General features: G+C 40.6%; 1 long non-coding RNA gene across 3 annotated transcripts; it reads right to left on the minus strand.

The window, feature by feature from the left end:
• Nucleotides 1-7,664: 7,664 nt before the first annotated feature.
• LOC113972938 lies at nt 7,665-20,284 on the minus strand. 3 transcript variants are annotated; one of them, XR_003536078.1, is made up of 5 exons: nt 19,800-20,284; nt 19,030-19,114; nt 17,831-17,916; nt 9,108-13,220; nt 7,665-7,727 (listed from the first exon to the last, which is right to left on the minus strand). It is a non-coding gene; the product is annotated as an uncharacterized LOC113972938 (long non-coding RNA). The 3 variants fall into 3 exon arrangements; XR_003536077.1 differs by having other exon boundaries at nt 7,671-13,220; XR_003536079.1 differs by lacking the exon at nt 17,831-17,916 and having other exon boundaries at nt 7,671-13,220.
• Between the last annotated feature and the right edge of the window lie 1,976 nt (nt 20,285-22,260).

Raw genomic sequence — 22,260 nt, forward strand, 5'->3', positions numbered from 1 at the left:
AATAGGTTGCTATGATTTGATGCTATTTTAATAGCTGGTGATAAACCAAATGAATGCTATTTGGTCTGGCCTGATTTGCCAAATGGTTCCTCTCTCCTACCATCCAGGCAATTGTAAAGTAGGGCGCCATACAACCATGCACTATTACCATATTAAACTCCAATAAAATATTTTTTTAGAGGAGTAGTAGCATGTTGTGGGATATGTAGTTACTTCTATCAATCCCAGCATTGATCTTCTTGAGCCAACTAAAGGAAGAGCATTTTCTAGTAATCTGTAATTCAGGGTTTGTCTTTGAAATAAAGTTAAGGTCCTTGGGGGTCTCCTTCATCAGCAACATGGAGTATTTCAAACAAATACATGCTTAAGATCTCCCATTCACCCCAAATCAAAAGCATCAACTGAAACCAACCCACAATAACATGCTTTTATCTAGCCTGGACAAACCTCTTCCTTGCCTCAGTTATCAAGAACAGGTCACCCAATGAAGCTAAGAGCTTGCACATACTCCCATAACATCTTGGTTTTCAGCTGGAGGACTGCTGAGTGTTTGGGGATTTTTATTCCTAAAGTAATTGAAACTGAACACCTACAAAGGACAATGAACTACTAATGTTAAACTAGAAGTAGAATAGGAATTCCTCATTTCTAGTCCACTCCAAAACAGGGGGTTTTTGTGTCCATCATTGGTGTGGGCAGAAATCCTCTCCCAGGCACCCCTATGCTCATTGCAGTGGTGCCCCTGAGATGTTCATCCTTGCTCTCCAAAGGAGTTTGCTCCAAGATGATGTGTGTGAGAGCTGTCAGGCCTCAGACCAGGTGGGGTAAATGAGCTTAGCAAAGATGCTGCTGCCCAGTGCAGCCCAGCCCAGCCCAGCAACGAAGCTTCTGCATTTCAATAATGACAGCTACAGCAGAGCTTGTCCTGCCTTGTATTAACAAACTGGGGACATGCATTACTGAGTCCACTTTATAGTTTTATGGCTAAATCTTGGTTTATCTATATTACTTGGAATTTTGCCTTTTTGTTATTTTTTTCACATGGGTTATTTTTATGAGAGGACAGTAATTGGCACCTCAGTGCTGACAGAAGTATGTCTCAGGTGTACAGGGCCAATGCCTCGTTGTGTCCCCTCAGGGTGCATTAATTAGCACTGCTGCACTGGCTCCTATCGCTGCCCAGTTCTAGCTAATGCCAGAGGTTAAACTGTCCCCTGTCTGTGTCACTAATTTAGAGTCTGAATAGCTCTTCGTATGCACAATGCACATTAGGATTCCTCTTATCAGGGTGCTGATACTGAACCAATGATATTTTGAAGGTTTGTCTTTCCTTCAGCGTTAGTTTTCTTTACCTTTTTTTTTAACTAGCCATTTACTCTGTACCACACCTCAACCAAAAAAAAGATAAAGAAAAATATTAATATTTAATGTAAAGATTTCCACTTCTTTGAAATATGGATTAAAAAAAAAAAAGGATGTTTAAAACAGTTTCTTATTCAGTAATTTTCATGCTTCTCGGTTAAATGCCTCCAAGTCCTCAAGTGCTCAGACCCCGTGTAAATAATGCCTTAGCACGTGTATTGTTCTCTGTAGACAGTTGGGCATGCCATCTTCTTATGTACCTTAAAAAAACCTGCAGGTTAAAATGCTTTGCTGAGTAGCACAAAACAGCAAAACAATTTTTGTCCCTTTTTTATGAAATGTGAAATGGAGACGGGGAAAGTTTTCCTGTCAATGTTATCAGAAGATTCCCCAAATTGTGGCTTCTTCTACCTTCTGGGACTGAATGACAGAGGCACTGGGCATCACCACCTTCTTCTGCTCCTGTGGCTGGACAATGCTTCCTTCTTTCCCAGACAAGCCCCATTCCTGCCTTATCAGAAAAATTTGCATTTCATTTCTCCATTACACAAGATAACTGCGTTGTGCGGCTGCATAAAGAGGGACTTTGTCCCCAAAGGCAGGCAAATAACCAGCTATTGAAATTTAAAAGGAAAGGAATAACGTGACGAAATGCCACGTTGCTGGAATGCTTCTGCTCACGAGTGTGCCTGCACAGATGGAGCAGAGCCTTGTCACCAGTGACCTTGCTCACTCTTCCGCACCAGTTGCATTTTTCCAAGTTCCTTACTCCTGCTGCAGCTCTGGACCTTCCCTTCTCTGCGGTATTGCAACTTGCCAGCACACATCTCTGAAAGGGAAGCCTTGAGCAAATAATTTAAAAGGAAACAAAACATATCAGAGAGGACAATTATATCACGTTGATGTGCCAAATCAAGCCATCTCTGTGTTGCTGTAGCATGATTGTATCACCTGCCCTGCAATAACCGGCAATTTCACCTGCATCATCATCTCAGACAAATGCTCCAGTGCTATCAAACCACAGCATTGAATCACCTGGTCTCCTCCATCAGTAAAATCAGCCAATCATAACAGGATTTTTTTAATGTAATCTTTGTAAGAAATTGGGATAACTATTTCATAATTTTTGAATCAATTGAATCAATGTGCAGTAAACACAAACCCAAATGACAAACCAGATTGCAAGATACACAGACTATTGGGACTTTATTGACATCTCCCAAAATTTCAGGTGCAGCAGCTAAGTGAGCTGTTGTGACCTGCGCTGGCAGAAGAGACACAGTGGATGAGCTGGCCAAGGTGTGAGAGCACTGAGCAGCTCAGGATATATTTTCTGCTTATTAGCACGTACTGATGCTTCTGCTGCCTCAATGTTATCTATGTTGGCATTTGCAACCTCACTTGACTCACACTAGTATGACACATTACTGCTTGCACCGATAAATCCTTTTGATCCAGCTCTATCCTCATGTGTGCCCTCTCCCTTCTCTTCCACCGTGCTCAAGTGTCTGGGATCTGTGTTTGGTACTGATAGCAAGCCTAGATGACATTTCTTCCTGTTGGGTTGCAGCAGGGGAAGGCTGAGATGCCATCACAGAAGGGTTTGTGACAAGCCCTCAAACCTGAGCACACAGTGCAGAGGAAGGGGATGCAGCCCGTGACCCCATCAGCACTGGCACGCTCCAGTGCTGCTGAGCCACTGTTCATAATCACCTGTGCTCACCAGGGCACTTCCAGGGCTGCTCTATATCCCTGTGCTCTGCCTCACCTCTGGCAGGGAGCAATGAATACAAATAGCTAGGGGTACACGGGTTGAACAGCCTTACAGCAGAAGAGCATCTGCACGGGGAGCTCAGCACTCAGCCCCCTGTGCCCTGCCCAGTGAGGCAGGAGAGACGACATGTCTCACCAAGTCCCCCATATGCCTCACTTTTGCTCTAAGAGCCTCTTTAAAAGTCAGATTAAAAAGCAGCAAGCTCGGAGAATTATTCTGAATCATCAAGCCCTTTCTTAACCAGGTAAACTACTTCAGCCTGCAGCATAATCAGAGGCCGTAGGATCACACAAATTGTAATTAACTTGCTGAAGTGGGTCAGGACTGTGTGTATTGCAGTGCAGGGGTACTCTGGCTTTAATGATTTCAAATATTTTGAGAAGCAAACTGAAAACACTTAGTCAAATTAAGTGTTTTCTTTAAGCTGTCAGCATTGCAAGCACTGCCAAGATGAACAGGATAAATTGGATTAGATGAAGTCTATATGCTTCGAATCCTAATGGCAAAGGATCCAAAATGTAAAGTAGTGCACAAAGGCAAAGCAAATATTATATATTGTCTGTAAAGCAGCAGATCTCAATTTACTGATTAGCCAAATAGTTTGAAAATAGCATGACTCATCTCCAGAGCAGCCGAGTGTTGCTGCTGGCTCCCATGCAACCCAGTTGGTGAGTGTGAAAGTCTCTGCCTGCTAAATGATGGGTCTTACAACTGGGGAAACAGCACGATTTTGATTCTACTCAAGCTAAGTCCTGTCACTGCAGTCTGGCCCCAAACAATTCAGGCTTAAATACAGACTGAAGAATTATAATGCAGGTGGTTATTTAGGTTAAATATGAAAGTGAAATCATGTTACACAAGGTACCCACATGAATCTTGGGCCAATGGCTATCTACAGGCAGGGATGCAGCAATCAGGTTATGAACTGGGAGAGCAGTAGGAGCTAGCAGAGGTGGAGGAAGAGCTTCATCAAAACAGCCGCTGCACTCGTCCCTGTGTCAGAGACAGAGCAAAGGAGTCTGCACGAGAACCATGGCCTAGGGAGGAGCAGAGAGCACCAGTCCAGAAATCACACTCAGGCGGAACACACAAACTGATATGAGAGCTGGAAACAGGGTGGGAGGGTTCATTGAGGTTGGAGGGATAATCACAGCCAAGGTTTTGAAAGGACCACACAGAAATCTGACTGTCCCCTTCTGTACCCTCCAGTCATCAACATTCAGGGCATAAAGCCCCTTTAACAGACTATGCTCCAATTTTGAAGTTTCTTGCCTCTGTTTGAGAGCTACTTGTAATACTTTTCCTCTACTGGATGGAAACCATCCTTTAATCGCTGGCCTGAATTCTCCATTGGTGACTTCAATCTGTTTGGTTTGGTGACAGTATTGCCTATTAGCCTAAATAGTTTAGACTTTATTTACCCCCTAACCCAAATTATTCCATGATTCTATGTCCTCATGATGTCTGCCCAGTGCTCTGCAACAGGTAGCAAGCACTTAATTCATGCTGGAAATTCATGACTGATTGGAGATATGAGCACTAAGCACCTCAGAGTTAAGGCTAAAGGGTCTCCAAATTGCCTTGCTTACCCCAGCCCATTACCCTCATCCACCAGTTCCTAAAATAAAGCAGAAAAAAACTGGCCAATGTCTTGGAAAATTAAAGCCAATGGCAAAATATGGAATAAACCCCAAATAAGCCATTTACTTCAGCCATATGAACACAAATATCAAACAAGAGTATCTAAAACATCAACAAATTATGATAAGTAGCTAAAACACAGAAGTTGTCATCACCATGTCTGGACAGAATTTTGACAAGTCCTCAGATAAATCTTCTCCATCTCCCTTTTCCACGCTATGTTGGTATTTTGAACAGAAATTCTCAAGTCAAAAGACATACATCAATTTTTAGTTCTAGCAAAAAAAATAAAACCAAACTAGACATACAAAGCAGATGCTTTTCGCTTAAGCTTTTTTACATAAAAGTCTATTCTTTCATCACAAAGTTGGTTCAAAAATTTTCTGAACAGTTCTAAACAGTAGCAGTAAAAATGGTTCCCAGTGGAGACTACAGGTGCATGATACATCTGTTCCTCTGACAGTGTACAAATCCTTTAAAAATAATAAAATGCTTCTGTTTAGTTAGGGAGTGCCACCAAGCATTAGAGAGGGATCAGCCTCAAAGTTCAGCTTTAAAAATGTACTGTATTAAAATAAGAAATATCAGTTATGTAAGGAAAGATGTTTGCATGGAGGATTCAGTCCTGTAAATTGAGCAGGTCTCAGTGCTGTACCAAAGTGACTTTTTGTCATGCCCCAAATAAACTGCATCTTTAGGAAAATAATAATAAAAAGCATTGAGAAAATCAAAGGGATCTTATGGAATAGATTTTAGAGAATCCAAGAGGGAAAGACTTAGCTCCCACAAATGCTCAATGCAGCTGATCTCAAGGTAGATATATATTATTGAAGAGCAGTTAAGAGACGTCCACTTACAGAAGACCTAGCAATGATCTAAGTTTGATAATAAGTTTGATACCTGTGCTACAGCATAGTAGTTGCTGTGATAGAGAACTGAATGATCACAGGTATGGCATGGAGACATCTCCAAAAACATCTCCAAAATAACAACAAACGAGTTGTTTCTTTTTATCTCCCCTGTATAATGAATGCATTTTACAAGATGATTGTCTTTTAATATGTTTTCATTTCTGCAAGCATGCATGAGAAGAGGAGCAGGGAGAGACTGTGTCGTGTTCCCCTGTGTATTTTAGCACAAAGTGAAGTCAGGAAAGTTGCATAGCAAAGAAATTGCCCAGAAAAATATAACATTCGAAAAAATGGCACCGCATAAGACAGAAGGATAATTGGGCAACCTGCATTGGAGGAGTTTATTCCAGGTAAGTCAGTGCAGTAGAGGGGTCTAGGGTGCAGGATCAGAAATCTAAATGGTTTGAAATCACTTCTCAAAACAGACTATTTAGTATTTGATTAGGATATCTGTGCAATAAGTTACAGTGTTATGTCATTGCACAGTTCTGTGTGTTCCAGGCCAACAAAACCACGGCAAGTAAATGCAACCACCTGACCCCCAGACAGGAGCACTTCTACAACACAAGCTACTGAATTATAAGTCTCAGAATAAAAAAATAGTCACTATATTTTTAAATTACTCTCTGAGACTACTAAATGCTGTGTTTGTGGTAATGAATGAGGAAGAAACAGGAGCAACATTTAAAAAGAGTGGCTTGTATTCTGATTTTCCTTTCTAAATGGGTGCCAAAAGTGACAACTGAAATTAAGATAATATTTCACTCAACTTATTTTAATAAATTTTTAAAACTAGTATTAAAACAGTACCTTTAGGCCAAACTTTTATAGAAAGACCAGCTACTGAATAGGATGATGTGACCAAAAATACTGGTCTTTGAAGGGATAAAAATCAGCTTTTGAAAACCATAGCTGCTTCTGCAGCTGCAGGAAGGACATTTTCTTGGTGTCAATTTATATTTCATTTCCTTTAGCTCAATAGCCAATTCATTCAAGTTCAGACACTGATGAGGAGTTGAGACGCAGGAATGTTTTTTTTCTCTCTTGCAAATGATCAGAGCAGACCAGCATTAAAGCACAATCCACTACATCTAAATCCTCAAGGGACAAATGGTGAAAAAACATCAGATTGATTTAACTCAGGGCATTTTTCCTTTGTCAATAATTTATCAAGTTTTGAAGTACAAGATACTTACCTTTATTTTCTGATACATCCAGCAAACTTCACACAGCCTGAACTGGCAAATAAAATGCCTTCATAAAGCATGTGGTTCGTGATTTTACTTGAATTACAATTTTCATCCAAAGCACTTTGTCATGAATCACAAATTAAAAACATCATCACAGTAACTGGAAAGATCAAGCAGCATATGCTGAGATGATGCAGGGCAAACAGGGACAGATAGAAGTCCTGATGACAATGGGGAGGCAACAGAAGCTCTGCAGCTTTCACAGGTCCCAATGATTTAAGTTACACCCCTTTGGCCAATGCCATTTGGTTGAGCTGGAACGTAAGCCTTTTTGGGCAAAGTATGAGGTGCCTTATTAAAAGGAATCTATTGCCTCCCAGCATCTTCTCTACGGATCTAGACAGCTTCTTAATTTGTATTAAATTACATTATTAAGTGTATATGCAGTGCTTTACCCACCTGTTTCTCACAAACAAGTACCAAATGTCCTGTCCTGCTGGTGAAAGCTAAGACTGAACCTCTCCCAAGCAGAACAAACTCTGTGCTGCAAATGCAGAACAAGTTTTAAAACATACTATTTACATCAAATCAAGACACCTGACTATTTAAATAATTTTTGATTCAACAAATTCTCGTAAGTAAGAAGGGAAAAAAAAGGAGCGAATGAGGGTTCACACACTGCCAGTCAGATGAAGTCTATCCTACCAGTATGGACGTGTGGGACCTGTCCTCTCAACTGGTACCCCTAAAGAGACACCATATTTAGAGTCATTTATACTCACAGACCTTTATTTGATTATCATGGTCAATCGATCAGCACCTCTTTGTATCTCCCTGGCGTAAAAATGCCTGTCAGAAAGTAGGCAGCACATTAATTCTGCATTATTAAACATGTTCACCTGTGGTTTCTAGTCATGATCAATTTTATTTTCAGTCATGTTGGATTTTATTAGCAGATCTTTTTTCCTCATCAGTCAAGATAAAGATATTGTGCCATCAAGTGAAAGTCAACTTTCCAGAGAGAATTCCAGTTTTTCTTTACATTTTCAAGGTTCACAGATGGCCAGAAAATGAAATAGTTTAGGAAAAGACCAAAGCATTCAGCCGAAGCATTTCATTGGACTTGAAATTTAGCTGTTGAATGCTTATGTTGTTGTTTACAAGTCTGATCAGTCCATAGTCATCATGGAATACCATGGCTATGGACTCCCACCAGGAAAAAGAAGGCTTGTAATGAAATCAGCGGAGACGCAGCTTCACCAGCTGCCTGAGCCCACAGAGAAGAATGTGAACACAAACCATCCACAGAAATACATTCAAAAGAGTAATGTTTCCATTATCACCAAAAATTACATTCTATATTCCTGCTGTGAAATAGATTTTTGCATGAGCTGGAATTGTGCCACCACAGTCCCCGTTCCTCATGTCCCCAGCTGGCACACTGGAGCATGGACCACTTTCTGATCCTACAAATTATATCCTAGTTATAAATAGCATTAATTAAAGAATCAGAGTCATGGTATGCAACAAGGCATCACTGATTACCCTGGTCTTGCATGGTCTGCTCAGAGCAAAACCTCCCCTGAATAACCCAGGTTTCCAATACAACCTCTAAGAGGAGGCACATTAAAAAACCAGCAAGATGACAGGGTTTATGGGAATAGAGCAGACATTTCTCTGGATGTAGATATTTCCAAAAGGACTGTACTTAGAGAAAATAATAAGGAATGACAAAAGAAAACCTGTTTAATCTACATTCTAACTACCAGTCCTGCAAAGGCTTAGACTGATGGTTCACTTCTATAAGTGGGGCTTTTCAAATTGCTGCATTCTGCCCCAAATCCTGCAGCCAGCCATTCCTGCTGGAGGGTTTCCAGCAGCCTCCAAGTAGAGAAGGGTCTGGGTTTTACTACTGACCAGTCACCAGCTGAAGCTTGGGCCATATGAATGGGGCCCCCTCTGACAGCCTTATTAACACAAATGATTTTTATTCTGCATGCCTGGGTAAGCCATGGGCACATGCCTGCAAGATCAAAGCCTTGGTCATTAATAACTTGGGCAATCGTTTCACCTAGAAGCCACACTCTGTCTACACAGAAATCTTTCCGGGAATCTGGTAAAAAGATTGATGAAAATTAAACATCTACTTAGTGAAGCTGAAGTAACCAATATATGATTAATACTTTCCAATTATATTTCAGTACAGTACATTGCTGAGTTTGTTATTACCTGCACTCTTAACACTCCATCTGCAGTGTTAAATCCATCTGTTGCTGAAAATATGACTATATCTTCAAGGGTTTCTGAATCATCGTGCTGGTACCTTTTAACATAATTATAATGAAGAGTGATATTCATTATCCAGCGGAAATTAGAAACCTATAAATATGAGGGGAGGGGAGCAAGGGAAGAGCTGAGGTCCTGCATTGCCCACTGTCTCAATTGATCATGTTGGCTTCTCCCACTTGAAATATTGCTCTGGGCTCTGGATTTAGCACCAGCAGTCCCACTGGTTTCACTGGTGTTTCACTAACGCCTACCATGGGGACCCGGTCCCTCAGCTTTATTCTGCCAGATGGAGGTGGGCAAAAGAAGTGGTTTCATGACTGGCATCCACATCAGGTGTGGGTATGGAGACAGCACAAACCTAGACTGTGCACCATGGCCAAAGCTTCTGATGGAGCAGGACATCAGACCCTGGGAATTCCTCACCTGTACGAGGAGTAATGGTGTCCTTTTCACATGGGCTGTTGCCAGCTGAGATGGCAAGAGAAAAGTTCCAGTCATTTCTACCTTTGAGAAGGATTTAAAGCAGAGGGTGCTCTTTCTAAACACTCAGATATATTGTCCGAATAAATATATCATATTTTTAAACATGTATCTTAGATGTTAAAGAACCCCCTCTTTAATACAGCAACAGCTGGTTTAAATGTGCCTCCAGGTAACAGAAGGGAAAGCTTATGCCACAGTCTTCCCTGAACTCTGCTCCTCTCCACCTCCTTCCCTCTGCCCTATTAGGATCCAACCTCACAAAATCATGAGGCTCCTTTTTAAAACATTTTCTTTTAAATAAAAATTTTCAGACACCATTACACAGTCATGGATAAGATATAGGCTTCACTTTTCCCCCCAAATCCCACAGGAGTGGGTCTATTTTTGAGACTCTGGGTAATAATCAGCTGCGGAGAATTTTAAGGAGCGAGCTCAAATAAATTAGCTGTTTTTAAAAGCCTGCAAACAAAGATCCTTCACCTTGGCAAGTCCATGCAGATCAATGAAACTGGACAGAGGAAGTTTATTAACTAGAAAAAACTTTCAGATCCTCATGGGAACATGAAGGAGTGGTTTATTTTGCTGCATCCAGAGGGACCCTACCAGGATTCAACCCTTCCATCCGCAAACCTGCCTGCACTTTGAGCCTGGAAGAGGTTCTCTGATACTCAGCAGGTGTATCTGTGCTTTTGGAATAGGAGGAATCTTCCTCCCCCTGCATATTTAAAAGCTTGAAATGCATGTCAGCTGATCCAAAGGCTCTGCCGGTCCCTATTTTAGAGTTTAACAGGACTGCCTGGAATCTAAGTGGCACAAGTAACCATTTCCAGTCCTCTGATGAAAAGCTTGTGCTTAAAAGGCTGTGGAGTTCAACTTGCAAGACTAAATTTGGGTGAAAGAACACTCAAACTACCAAGTGAGATGTTTTTGTCCTGCCACCATGATCAAAACAGTGAGTAGAAAACCAGCTTAATGACATATTTCTTCACATCATACTGATGGTAAAAAACAGCCTATTCCATTGAGTAAAATCTCCCTTGGCCTCTAACTCCAGTGGGGATGAAAAACTTTCTAATCTGCCTGCCCCAGGAAGGTTTTATGCTCTACATCCAGTATCCTCTATGAGATAAAGAGGATAGTGCAGGGCTCTTAGGAAACCACAGACTGTCCATGGGGCATAAGCTTATGAAGAACATTCTCTCTTTCTTAGGAGAAATTCCTGCCTCCTGGTATGAAAGATGGACAAAAAATAGAAGAAGGATGAGGCTATCTGTCTGTCCAAGGCTGTTGAGTGAGAAGTGAAACTGCTGTGCCTTCTCAACAATATAAGAGGACAGAGGTGCTTTCCCCTTTGACATTAAAACAAGGGCTAAGTGGGATGTTTTCCCACTGTGGTGGTTTTTGAGGCTCATGGAATCAAGCTTTCTCATATCTGAAAGAAATCCACAGGGTTAATAGCCAGAGGCACACAGCTAAAGTGTAAGTTTGAGAAAGACAAGAACAAGATGAACCAAAAAGAAAACACTGTAGATGAGATGCAATATTTCCACAGAAAAGAAAATGGGCTCGGAGTTTTAAAAATATCCTTTGGAAAAAAAGCATAGCAATTAAAGCTACTGAGCTGACTGAAGAAGCTTCAGCATTGCTTTCCTCTTACCAAGCTTTTATTGCTTTCTTTGGAATATAATTGGTGATAATTTTCTACTTGGAGTCTGACACAAACCTTACAAGTTACCAGAGCTACTTGAAAAAAATTGGATAGGTTTAGCTTTATTTCTCTCCATAAACAATTTGCTATTGGAAGTAATGAAGTCTCTTGAATGCTTCCAAGACTTCAACTGCCTGTTATAATTTCCCAAATAATCCTTCCTTATGGTTGTATGTTCTTCACTACAAGTAATTCACTTCTTTTCTGCTCTCCTACTGTTCTGGACAAATTGTTCTTAGGGCAGAGTTTAACCACTTAGCAGAAGAATATAGTCTTAAGCATTATAAGCTTTACACAGCACACTCAAAATTCACCCTGCACAAATATTCATTTAATACTGGCAGGAATTTTGCTGATCCCCTTAACCTACCTGGGATTTTAATATTTGCTAAAATACTTAACAAAGAATGCATGCACACATACAAACCCCAGGTGGAATAAATTTGATGAATAATTCTCGTTTGTGGAGAAAATGCTTGCCTGGCTCTTTTCAAGGAATGTAAGTACCTTGAACAAGCTTTATGCTCTGACTTTAGCAGGGACTTACTAAATGGTACAATACAAGAACATTTAAAACTATAGGAAGAAGTCAGGCAATAAATGTGTGGAACCAGCTGCAGGGCATATAATACAACAAAGGAATCGACAAACCTGGATTTTTCAAGCAATGTCATGGAAAGAACTCACCAAGGTAGAAAACACTTCACAGAAGAAACTTTCCTGTCAGATGGGTCGAAGTGCTGGCAGGGAACAGAAACACCAGTGTTGTGTACAGCTCACAATTTTCATTTTCAGGTGAATTAAATGAGATGTGAGGTTTGACTGGTTTGGCACAGAATCTGCAAATCTCTTACTCTGAAGAATCAGAAGTGAGCACGCTCTGTCTGCCATAGGGAACACACACCCAGGAGCTTGAGCAGGTCTTGGAAATCCACTGTCCATTATCAAAAAGGCTTACATGGCTGGAGAGTAATGGTGTCCACACAGGACAAATTTCAGTGAAACACCAAGAAAATCACTGATTTTGGCCCCCTTTTCAAGAATCATAGAGAAGATCTTGAGTATCTGCACTAATAGGGAACGTTGTTCTCTACAGTGAGGCTGCACAACGTTCAACTCCTCCTTAAAACAGTGGGAAATGGGATTTGGAAGGTGATGCCAGACTTCTGCTAGGCTTTAAATTCTACTTTTGTGCTCATTTGGTGTATTTAATGTAAAAATTTAGATTTCAATAAGCATCATTCGTTGTCATGCCTCATCTGTTTATGAAAGCAGAGCTTTTAAAACGTGATAATAATTGCAAATGATGTCAAATGCTTTTCTTGTTTACCTGAAAGATGTCAAGAATAGCAGGACTTGTTTTGCTTTGTTGGTTTTTAGGCTGCAAAAATTAGCTTACCCACACTGTAAAAATTAGTAAGAGGGAAAAATAAATGTTAGATCTTTTCCCTATCACCTTATAAAGTGTAATTCAGCTCGACAGTTTCATATGTACACAGGAGAAGTGAGAGAAACAAAGCACTAACAGCACACGAGTTGACTGTCTGGAGATTGGGCCTCTGGAGAGTGGAGCTGATGCCTGGTGATGGTGCAAGTTTCTTTAACAACAGGTTGTGTAGTTCCAGTCTCCCTCTGGCTCACGTAACACAAGGAATCAGTCTTAAAGATGGCTGAAAAATATGGAAATCCAGCATATGGTATCTGACCACTGACTGATCCCACTCTGCCGGTACCAGCTCAACTCTCAGCTCATCAGTTCATAAAAATTCTATTTTGATGTTATTTTTTCCAGTGTCTTGATATTTCTATTCATTTTCTATATTTGTTTAAGTGTTTCAAAGAAGCAAATTCAAGCAGCATACCTAAAGAAAAGAAGAAAAATAAAAAGTCGATTGGTCTTCCTGCTTTTGCTTTCACCGGTTTTAATACTGGTGAAAATCCAGAGCAACTCTGTTAATTTTAATCAAGTCATTCATGTCAAACAGGAACTGGACATAAGAAACATCGTGTTATTACAGATGAGCAGCTCCAACCATCTCATTCCTGCACAATTTCCTATTATGCAATAATGTGCACGGCTTTCATAATATTATGAATGCTATGTCATTTAAAAAAAAAAGCCATACTTATTTGAGCATCAAAGATAGGAGGTTCTTTACTATCAAATAAAATGAATTTAAATGAGTCCTGAAGAATCTCTTCTCAAAAATGTCAGTTGTAGACAAGGCTGTAGAAGAGATCCCTTTGCAATCACATTGACACACAGATTTTTTAAAAATACAAGGTCCATCACAGATTATTTTAGCAGCCATTTGCTGCTTTTCTCTTATTACTCCTTTATTAATTCCAGCCCAAGGGAACCCTGTTCATCACACCAGGGGAGCAATAGCAGTTATGCATTGTCAGCTGTGTAGACAACTTACCCCGACCCCCAAATATTTGTCATAGAATCATGGAATTGTTTAAGTTGGTAAAGGTCTTTAAGATCAAGTCCAGCCATGAACTCAGCACTGCCAAGGCCACCACTAGTCACTTCATTATTGAGCTGTACCAGGGACTGTCACCTCCCCAGGCTGCCACACCTGCTTGGCCCATCTGCAGTGGATTCCTTGATAATCCCACCAGCACTCATTGGCTCAGTGGTTTTAGTGACAGTATAATAATCACTTGAAAAAAACCCCATAAATAAGACATCAACATAGGTGTTTCAGAAAGAACCATCTTCTCTTTAGCAAGCTTGAAGTTGACACTGCTCACCAGGAGTGGCAGGTTGTCATCTGTTGGTGGGATGGCAACAGAAATCCATTACTTAACAGGAAAACAGTGTCTAATGCTTTGCCTTCCATCAAATATTATTAAAATCAATCCTTGGTTGTGTCTCTCATCGTGCTGGAAATAGGCAACTGCATCCTCAATGTTTTCAAACTTGAGGCTTTTGCCTCCTGTTATATAAATGCAGAAAGGAAGTTACCATGTGCTCTTTCTATCAACACAAATTACCAATAACATTTTCAGATTTAAGCAGAAGAGACACACATCTTCTGTTCACCGTGTAAAGGCTGGATCCACTTAAAACCAACAGGAGCCTTTTCGTTCACTTCAGTGAACTTTAGATCACGTTCCAAAGAAGTGACATTATTATTTTTTCACCCTCAAATATACATTAGGCTGTTAGTAACCAGCCTGAAGTCTGAAGACTTTCGCTGCAGAAATTCCAAAAGATGTGAAAATATTATGGGTTTTTTTTCAGAAGAACTTCTATTAATTTTTCTAGGATGCATGCAGAAGAATCAAACATTGCTTAGGAAGATTACAAGAATAAGTTTTACAAGAAAAATAATGCTTGTATTTTGTAGGCATTGCATTGCATCCCACAGTTCAGCTCACATCTGACACAGCATACCCCGCACTGTGATCCTTCCATGTTGGGGATGGATCACCAGGAACCGGACAGGATTCAGGTTATTGTCAGCAGCCTGTAGAGTATCATAGAATCATTAAGGTTGGAAAGGACCTCCAAATCTTCAAGTCCAACCTTCAACCAAGTATCCCCACACCCACTAAACCATACCACAAAGTGTCAGATCTCATTTTTTAAACATTTCCAGGGATGGTGACTCCACCACTTCCCTGGGGAGCCCGTTTCAATGCTTGATCACTCTTTCAGTGAAGAAATTTTTCCTAATATTCAACCCAAACCTTCCCTGGCACAACTTGAGGTCCTTTCCCCTTGTCCTATGTACTCTACATAACAGGGCACGGGCATTCTACAGTATATATACACCTGTATATAACAACTGCAGACTGATGATAAGGATTTACATTGCTCTTCACAAAGAGCTACACAGCAAAATACAAGGTGCCCAACCTTCTTGTATCCAATTTAAGAGGTTGATTTGGGGAAGGGAGGTTTTATAATGTTTATTTGATCCTGGAGGAACTATCCTGTTACCACACCAATAAATTTTGAGTCAAATACCACAATACTTTCGTGTATCAAGGGAATTGTCATGGCAGCAGGTGAGGAAGAGTGACAGCTTTCTCCAGGCAGCCAAGCTGCTTGCTGTGTGCCAGGTCTGCATGAGCCTTGTGTCCTTCCAGACCAATATGTTGACTGGGAAATTTGACCTTTGGGGTAGAAACATAATTCAAAGCCAGAAAGAAACAAAAAAATGTGTGCAAACAACCCTCAAACTGGTGAATTTGACTATTGCTAAGCAAACTAAAGTACATCTCATTTGCAGTGAGGTAACTCCACGAGAAGAATAAGTGCCAACAGAGAAGGACCATGTCCAAGGTACATTTTTAAGAATCAGACTTCAAAGAACCACAACTCCACTGTCCCAAATGTACCTGCACAGACATATTAACATGCATTCAAAAGCACCGTGAGCTCACATACTGAAGCAAGATCACATATAACCCTTCAAACCCATGTTCCATCCAACCTTGGGAGCTTCGGTCTTCACACTTCTTTTTTTTGAAAAATGGGCTGCAACAGGAGAACTGCTCATGAACACATTATCAGTTGCTTGAAACTCAGCCTAGCAAAACAAGCAAAACAAACACTCCCTGAAAGATTAATGCAGCATTTGCTGACTGGCAAGCTTGCTTTGGATGTAGTACAGCAGTCCTGATTGCAGACAGCCCGGCTCCATGACTTCATAGACCTGTCTCCCAGCATGAGACATGTCAGGAGGCAGGTACCAATTCTCAGATCATAGAGATCCTGCCGAGTGAAGGATGTCTTGGTTTGTGCACAGCTCTCCAAATGGGTGAACTATCCCTGTAGCAGGGGGTTAGCAATACAAAACATTATTTTTTACTTCAGTGTTTTTGCATCTTGAGCATCTTGAACCGTGGCAGTAAGTGCGCAAGGATAAACTGATGAGCTTCTAAGCTGAAATAGAGACAAATGCAGCTTCATGTTGTGTTTGTAGTATCTCCCTTTATCGGGACATAAGTCCAAACATTTTCTGTTTACAAATAAGAAAGCCCAGGAGTCTTTTGCATACATATTAGCAAGGGCATGGGAATTCCCAAAGGCGGGTGAGTGCACACGTGTGGGTGTGTGTATATATAGACATCAAGCAACTCTTAGATGCATCAACAAGTTACTGGGATGGTGCTAAAGAATTAACAGTTAAACACAACAATTATCTTCTAAGCTTTGCGTCAGACAGTCAATAATCTTGTCCCAACTGATGTGGCTGGCAAATTTCCCATTCAAAAGGGCAGGATTCTCCTTTAGCCTCTTGAACAACTGCACAAAGAAGGGTGATACATAGGTTAGCGGAGATGCATAGAGAAATCCAATAATGAATTTCCCAGATTTTGGCACTTGTTTTTTATTAGATATGTCAGTTAAATGTAGAAAGACATGGCATGATTGAAAAGCCCTTGAAAACTTCAAAAGCCCAGTTTGCACCCATTCATCCAGCTTGGATTCTGAATGGAAAAGGTGCATATACCCTCCACAGGGAAGACAACCCACGGGGTGTTAAAAATCCACAAAAGTAACTTGTTTGTGTGCAAAACTGGTCATAGATACTTCTGATGAAGGCCCAGCTAGCAGACAAAACCCCTCCACATTAGCAAGCTACCATTCCTCTACTTTTTAGAAACAAAATTAATTCAATTCAGATTTTTCAAATCAATCCCCTTTCCTTCTGCTTGATTTTTTCAGATTTTCAGGTAACAGCTCATCTTCCTCTACCACAATTTGACCTAAAGCAGCAAGAATGTCCCCAAAGCCATGATCCATGCAGGTAGACTGTACAGTAAACAAAGGCTGAGATGTTTCTGCCCTCCTCTGTCAGATGTCCCAAGCAATTCATGGAATTCCAGAGGCATTTGTCCAACGGGAGGAATACTTGACTCCAGCTTCCTGATCTGTACGTGAGGAACAAGTATTTCTATGATAGTCTCCAGTTCAGTAAACCTGAAAGCAGAGGATTTATTACATACAGGATCAAGAAGCCTTTCCTTTGATCATTTATACAGAGATCTGTGAATGAATGCATTCAGAACCCAGCTCCAGCACACTCTGAAATATTCATGGACTCAGCCAAGAACAATATCCTGAATCCTCATTGAAGAGCAGATCCTCTGCTGGGGAATGGCACAAGGAAACCTGGTTGACTTCAGTGGGAAAACAATAGTTTACACAAGCTAAGAATGTTACGTTTTTGCACACTGAGATCTTCTTTGTAAACAGTGCTTTAATACACATCTGTAAGCCAGATAATAAACACTTCAGATAAATCACGGGGAGGTTTAGAGAGTTCTATGCGCTCTCTCAAGCTTTCAGTTGAAGAGTAGAGGCCAGAGGTCAACACTGATTACACCTCAGCAGCAACTAACCATGATAAATATCAAAGTCACACACCTTGGGTCCATTTCTTTAAGCTCTCTGTTGTGTTTCTGAAGAGCTCTCTTAAGACCTCTGCATATTTTATTCTGTGGTACTTACATACTTACACCCCATGCTCCAGTAGGGCTGGATAAACCCACTGAGGCTTGAAACATCAAGTAGGACTGCCAGAATATTTCTTTCTCCTGTAAATCAAACGGACAGTTCCACAGTGCCCACAGCAAGGTTTCCCCATGATCCAACCCCTCATTCAGCCATAGCTTGTCCCAGAACTAGGACAGCACCTGCAAGTTTTTGGCACTTTGAAAGGAACCGTTCATACAGCCCAAGCACTTGTGGGTTTAAGTTGTAGGAAAGTCCCAGTCAGTTAGAGTTAGCCAAGGACATCAATGTTTGTTGAGGAGTTTTCTTTAACACTTGGCTAAGGTGTAGTTCTGAAATGCTCTTCTCGTAATAGCTACCACAATTAACATCTGAGGTTATTCAGAAGGACATAAAAAATGAGGTAGCAGACAACTTCCAAGAGAGGTGAGCCTTTCAAAACCGCAGGTGACAAAAAAGGCAAGGACAATAATCACCTCCAACTCAGTATTAAAACATAGAAGGAGGCACTCCCTTAAAAAACAATTCTTCATTCATTCAACCTAACTTACTGGGCTTAAAATTTAAGACACATTATCACCGAGCTCCCACCTGTAAGTCTCAGTCTCACACCATCTTCTTCCAAAAAATGGTCAGCCATTCATTGACAGTACACTTAACTTCTTAGTGGCAATCAAATTTTTTGTTAAGATAAATGGTACTAACAAGCTGGTAAAGAAAAAACCCATCATTATTTTACCAGCCAAATCCTACAGTGTTGACTCAGGAGGCACCTGAAATTTTGCTTACATAAGTACTGGAGGCTTGAGCTCATGTTAAAACAATCTCAACAACATTTTAAGTTTTAATAGAATAACTTTCATGTTATAAATTCATTCGATCATTTATGCAGCAAAAATTTAAGATAGGAAATAAAGAGGAAAAAATTGCCTTTGTACAAGTTATTCTATTAAGGACTGGAATATTAATGTTATTGGATATATGAAACCCTGTGCAACCATGGAAACCATTGCACAGGATCCAGTCAGCCTCCAAAGCTGAGCTGTGGCCTATGGTTGCTATGAGAGGATATAGCACACACCCCTCAGCAGTTCTTGTTAGAAAGTTCTATTGTGCATTTGTCTACACTTCATCTCAGCATAAAGCTATTTGTGGAACAGAGGTTAAGGAGAGGGTTCTGAAATCTGAAAACATACCTTTCAGATTAATCTAGGAAATCAGATGCTGTTTTGCAACAGTTGGGGCTTATTTGTGACAATTTAACTGATGTCTTCCCTTGCTCTGAAAAGATAAAAAAGGGTATAATGAATTTGACTTGGAGAAGTTAGGGATTATTTTATATTCCTGGAACATATTAGTATCCTTTTCAAGCTCATCCTCGACCCAGTCTTACTACAGACCACCTGGAGAAATTGGTGATAAAGAAACACTCCCCCTAGATTCTGTTCTTTTAAAAAAAAATAAATTGCAAAATTTGAAGGAAAAATATAAACAGAAATCTTCTGAAACACAGTAAACTCAAAACTGTAGCTATCTTTTAATATATTATCTTTTCTAATTGCAAGAACAATTACACTAGGAACAATTACATGGCAAATAAAAATGTCTCAACATACCATAAAAAAGCCTGAAAATCAAACAGAAGTTTTCTGAAAGGTTTATGAACTCTCATTTGAGAGAATGACATCTGCTAGCAGGGTGAGTTGGGAAAAAAATTGCCTGTGAAAAACATGGAACTTACCTAAACCAACACTTGCACTTTTGTTTAAAATGAGTTATTAAGTCTTCAAAGGCGGTGATCTCTGCACCAGCTCCTCTGGCAACAGCTCTCCCCACACCAATTTTCCATGCCCAATGCGCTGTCCTCAAACCACCTCATCCTCTTGGCATAAGAATGATCCCATATCCAAAGCATTCATTTTCCAATTTTCTCTGTCACTGTCTCATTTAAAACCTGTCTTCCTACCTTGCAGGACCCACTTTCTTTGGGAAGATCGAGCCGTAGTTCGGTCTCCGTATCGAACACCATCTGTCCCCTCTCTGTGCTGATGCCTGTTCCCCAAGAGAAATTTTGCTGTTTCTACATATGCAAGATGCATCAGAAATTCCAGAATATCCAACTTGAGAAGACTGAGCAGAGCTTTGATCTTCCGAGCCCAGGTGCATCCTTTACTGTGGTTGAAGTGCTCAGTGGATGACAGGCTAACGCTTCGGTGTTCGTGTCTGGGAGTCAAGAAACAGAGCAGCCTTTCTGCTCAAGGAAGGCTTGGAATTGCTTCCAGCTTTACTGCTCTCAGAAGGAGTTTTATTCATATTTCATTTTAAAGTCTATAAAAAATTGACCCAGTTTCCTCCAAGCTGTTGCGGGTGCATCTTGCTCCGTGTCATTCGGCGGCCCGGTGGCCACGGTCGAGCAGCTCACAGGTGTTGCAGGGTGTTAGATCAGTGTAGGTCAGCAGTTCACCTGACAAGTGTTCAACAGACGGAGATCACTCCCCTGGCACCCAGACAGGCTTAGGTCGCTCTGCACGGAGAGGAACATGCTCCAGAGAAGAAATACTCTACAATAAAATCGGAGGAGTCAGAAGCTGCTTACTTGAAGGTATTCAAAACCATACACACAGCACCAAAAATGCTTATTCAGTTGTGGCAGTAACCAAAAATCACATTAAATTCATAAATTCTTAACTTACATAGCAGATGGCAGAGCATCCTTCTTCCCTCATTTTGTTTAGTGGACAGTTATTTTGGAAGACTCAAGCTCTGTGCTCCAAGGATAGTGCAAGACTCATATGTCCTTCACAAGAGGTCAAAGTGGTCCAAATTATTTTGCATCACTTATGTCAAGACTGGTTCACAGAGAGTGGTGCCACAGCCATGGAGGATGTCACATCTCCTTGGAAAGTGTTCTCTAAAATTCCTCAATGCCTCCTTCTTCATGTATGACTTTTCCAAGTGTGATCCTGATGCCTGCATCCTACTCCTGCATCACACTTTGCTCTTATCAAGTGAAACTAATGGTGCTTAAATGCTTTTGTAAAAGCACTTTTGGAAAAGCCTACATGAGAATTACCAGGTAAATGCTCAGCTCCTGATTTACAAAGGGTAGCAAATCCCGCACCTTGGGCACTTGCCTTTAACTTACAAAATAATCTTTCTTAGGAAAAGTAGAAGTTGTAAATGTGCAGAAGGCAGCAGGGAGAATGTCAAGTTTGGTACCCTGGCTCTAACATCAGTACAATCATGACCCTATTTTGGGCACATCACTGTTGTCATCTCCAAGGATCCAGATTAAAGGGCTGCCAGGAATTATGAATCCAGCCATCCATGATTGGTTTATCACATCTTTTAGCTTTGGGATAGTCAACACCATAATCCTCACAAAATCAGTCAGGTATCTCATGGATTGTAAGGACCAGCACGGATCCCTCTGCTCTTTCAGGATCAGCATTATTTCAGAGACAGCTTAGCTGAAGCTTCTGTTTGCAGCACGTTTGCAGCTATAGCCTTAAGGTTTCAGAGTGTGAATTACTGTGGTGACATGCTGAAGCAGAGAGAAATGGCAATGACCTGCAAGATACTGTTTGTAAGTGTGTTAACCCATTCATACCCACAGATATGAGCATTTCTCATGGCTAAAAGCAAACTGTACTAGGCATACTGCTTTAAGCAAGTCTCTGGAATTTTGGCCCATTGACACATACAAGGAAAAATACTTTAAAGTCATAAAAATCAGGGACATAAAATTTAAACCAAGGGCTATTTTTAATATTTGCATATTTTTAGTAGTAGAGCCTTTCTCCTACTTTCTACTCAAACCTTGTGCCACACAAAACTGAGTAGCTCTCAAAAACTGCATTTGTCTACATTGCAGTTACCCATATTTTCCCCAAGATGATACCACTCAAAAAAGCAATTGAGAAACTTCCATGTTTGGGGTTAGAACAAGCCTCAGCACTTCTACATTAGTGCTCCAGCAATATGGGGACCTTTCCTTGCTTTCTGATTTACTCACTAAAGTACAGCAGACTGCCTCACAGAAGCTGAGTAAATCTCCATTCTGGAAGGCAAGATCTCCCCTCTATTGAAGTCAAAGTGACTTTTCCCTATTAGGTACAAATTGAAAGAGGATTTCATCTGCTTCCAGCATTAGGCTTTTGCATCTAGTTGGGATTTGGTCATGCATTTGTATTTTAATGTCTAAATTCTAACATTCATAAGAATCATGTCTGTTCCAAACTTCAAATCAATATGTAGGTATGAGAATTGCTAAGTCTGACCTAGGTTTAGGTAACCCAAACTGTTATCCCTACTATGTCCTATACATATCCTTAGATCCTCAGAGCTGTGTAGGTAATATGGAATATTAGTCACAGTAACTTAGAATTTAGGCCAACACAATCTTGCCTATAGAGCATCTTATAAAT

The sequence above is a fragment of the Neopelma chrysocephalum genome, unplaced genomic scaffold (genome assembly GCF_003984885.1).
Source record: "Neopelma chrysocephalum unplaced genomic scaffold, ASM398488v2 Primary Assembly neopelma1_97, whole genome shotgun sequence".
Lineage (NCBI taxonomy): Eukaryota > Metazoa > Chordata > Aves > Passeriformes > Pipridae > Neopelma > Neopelma chrysocephalum.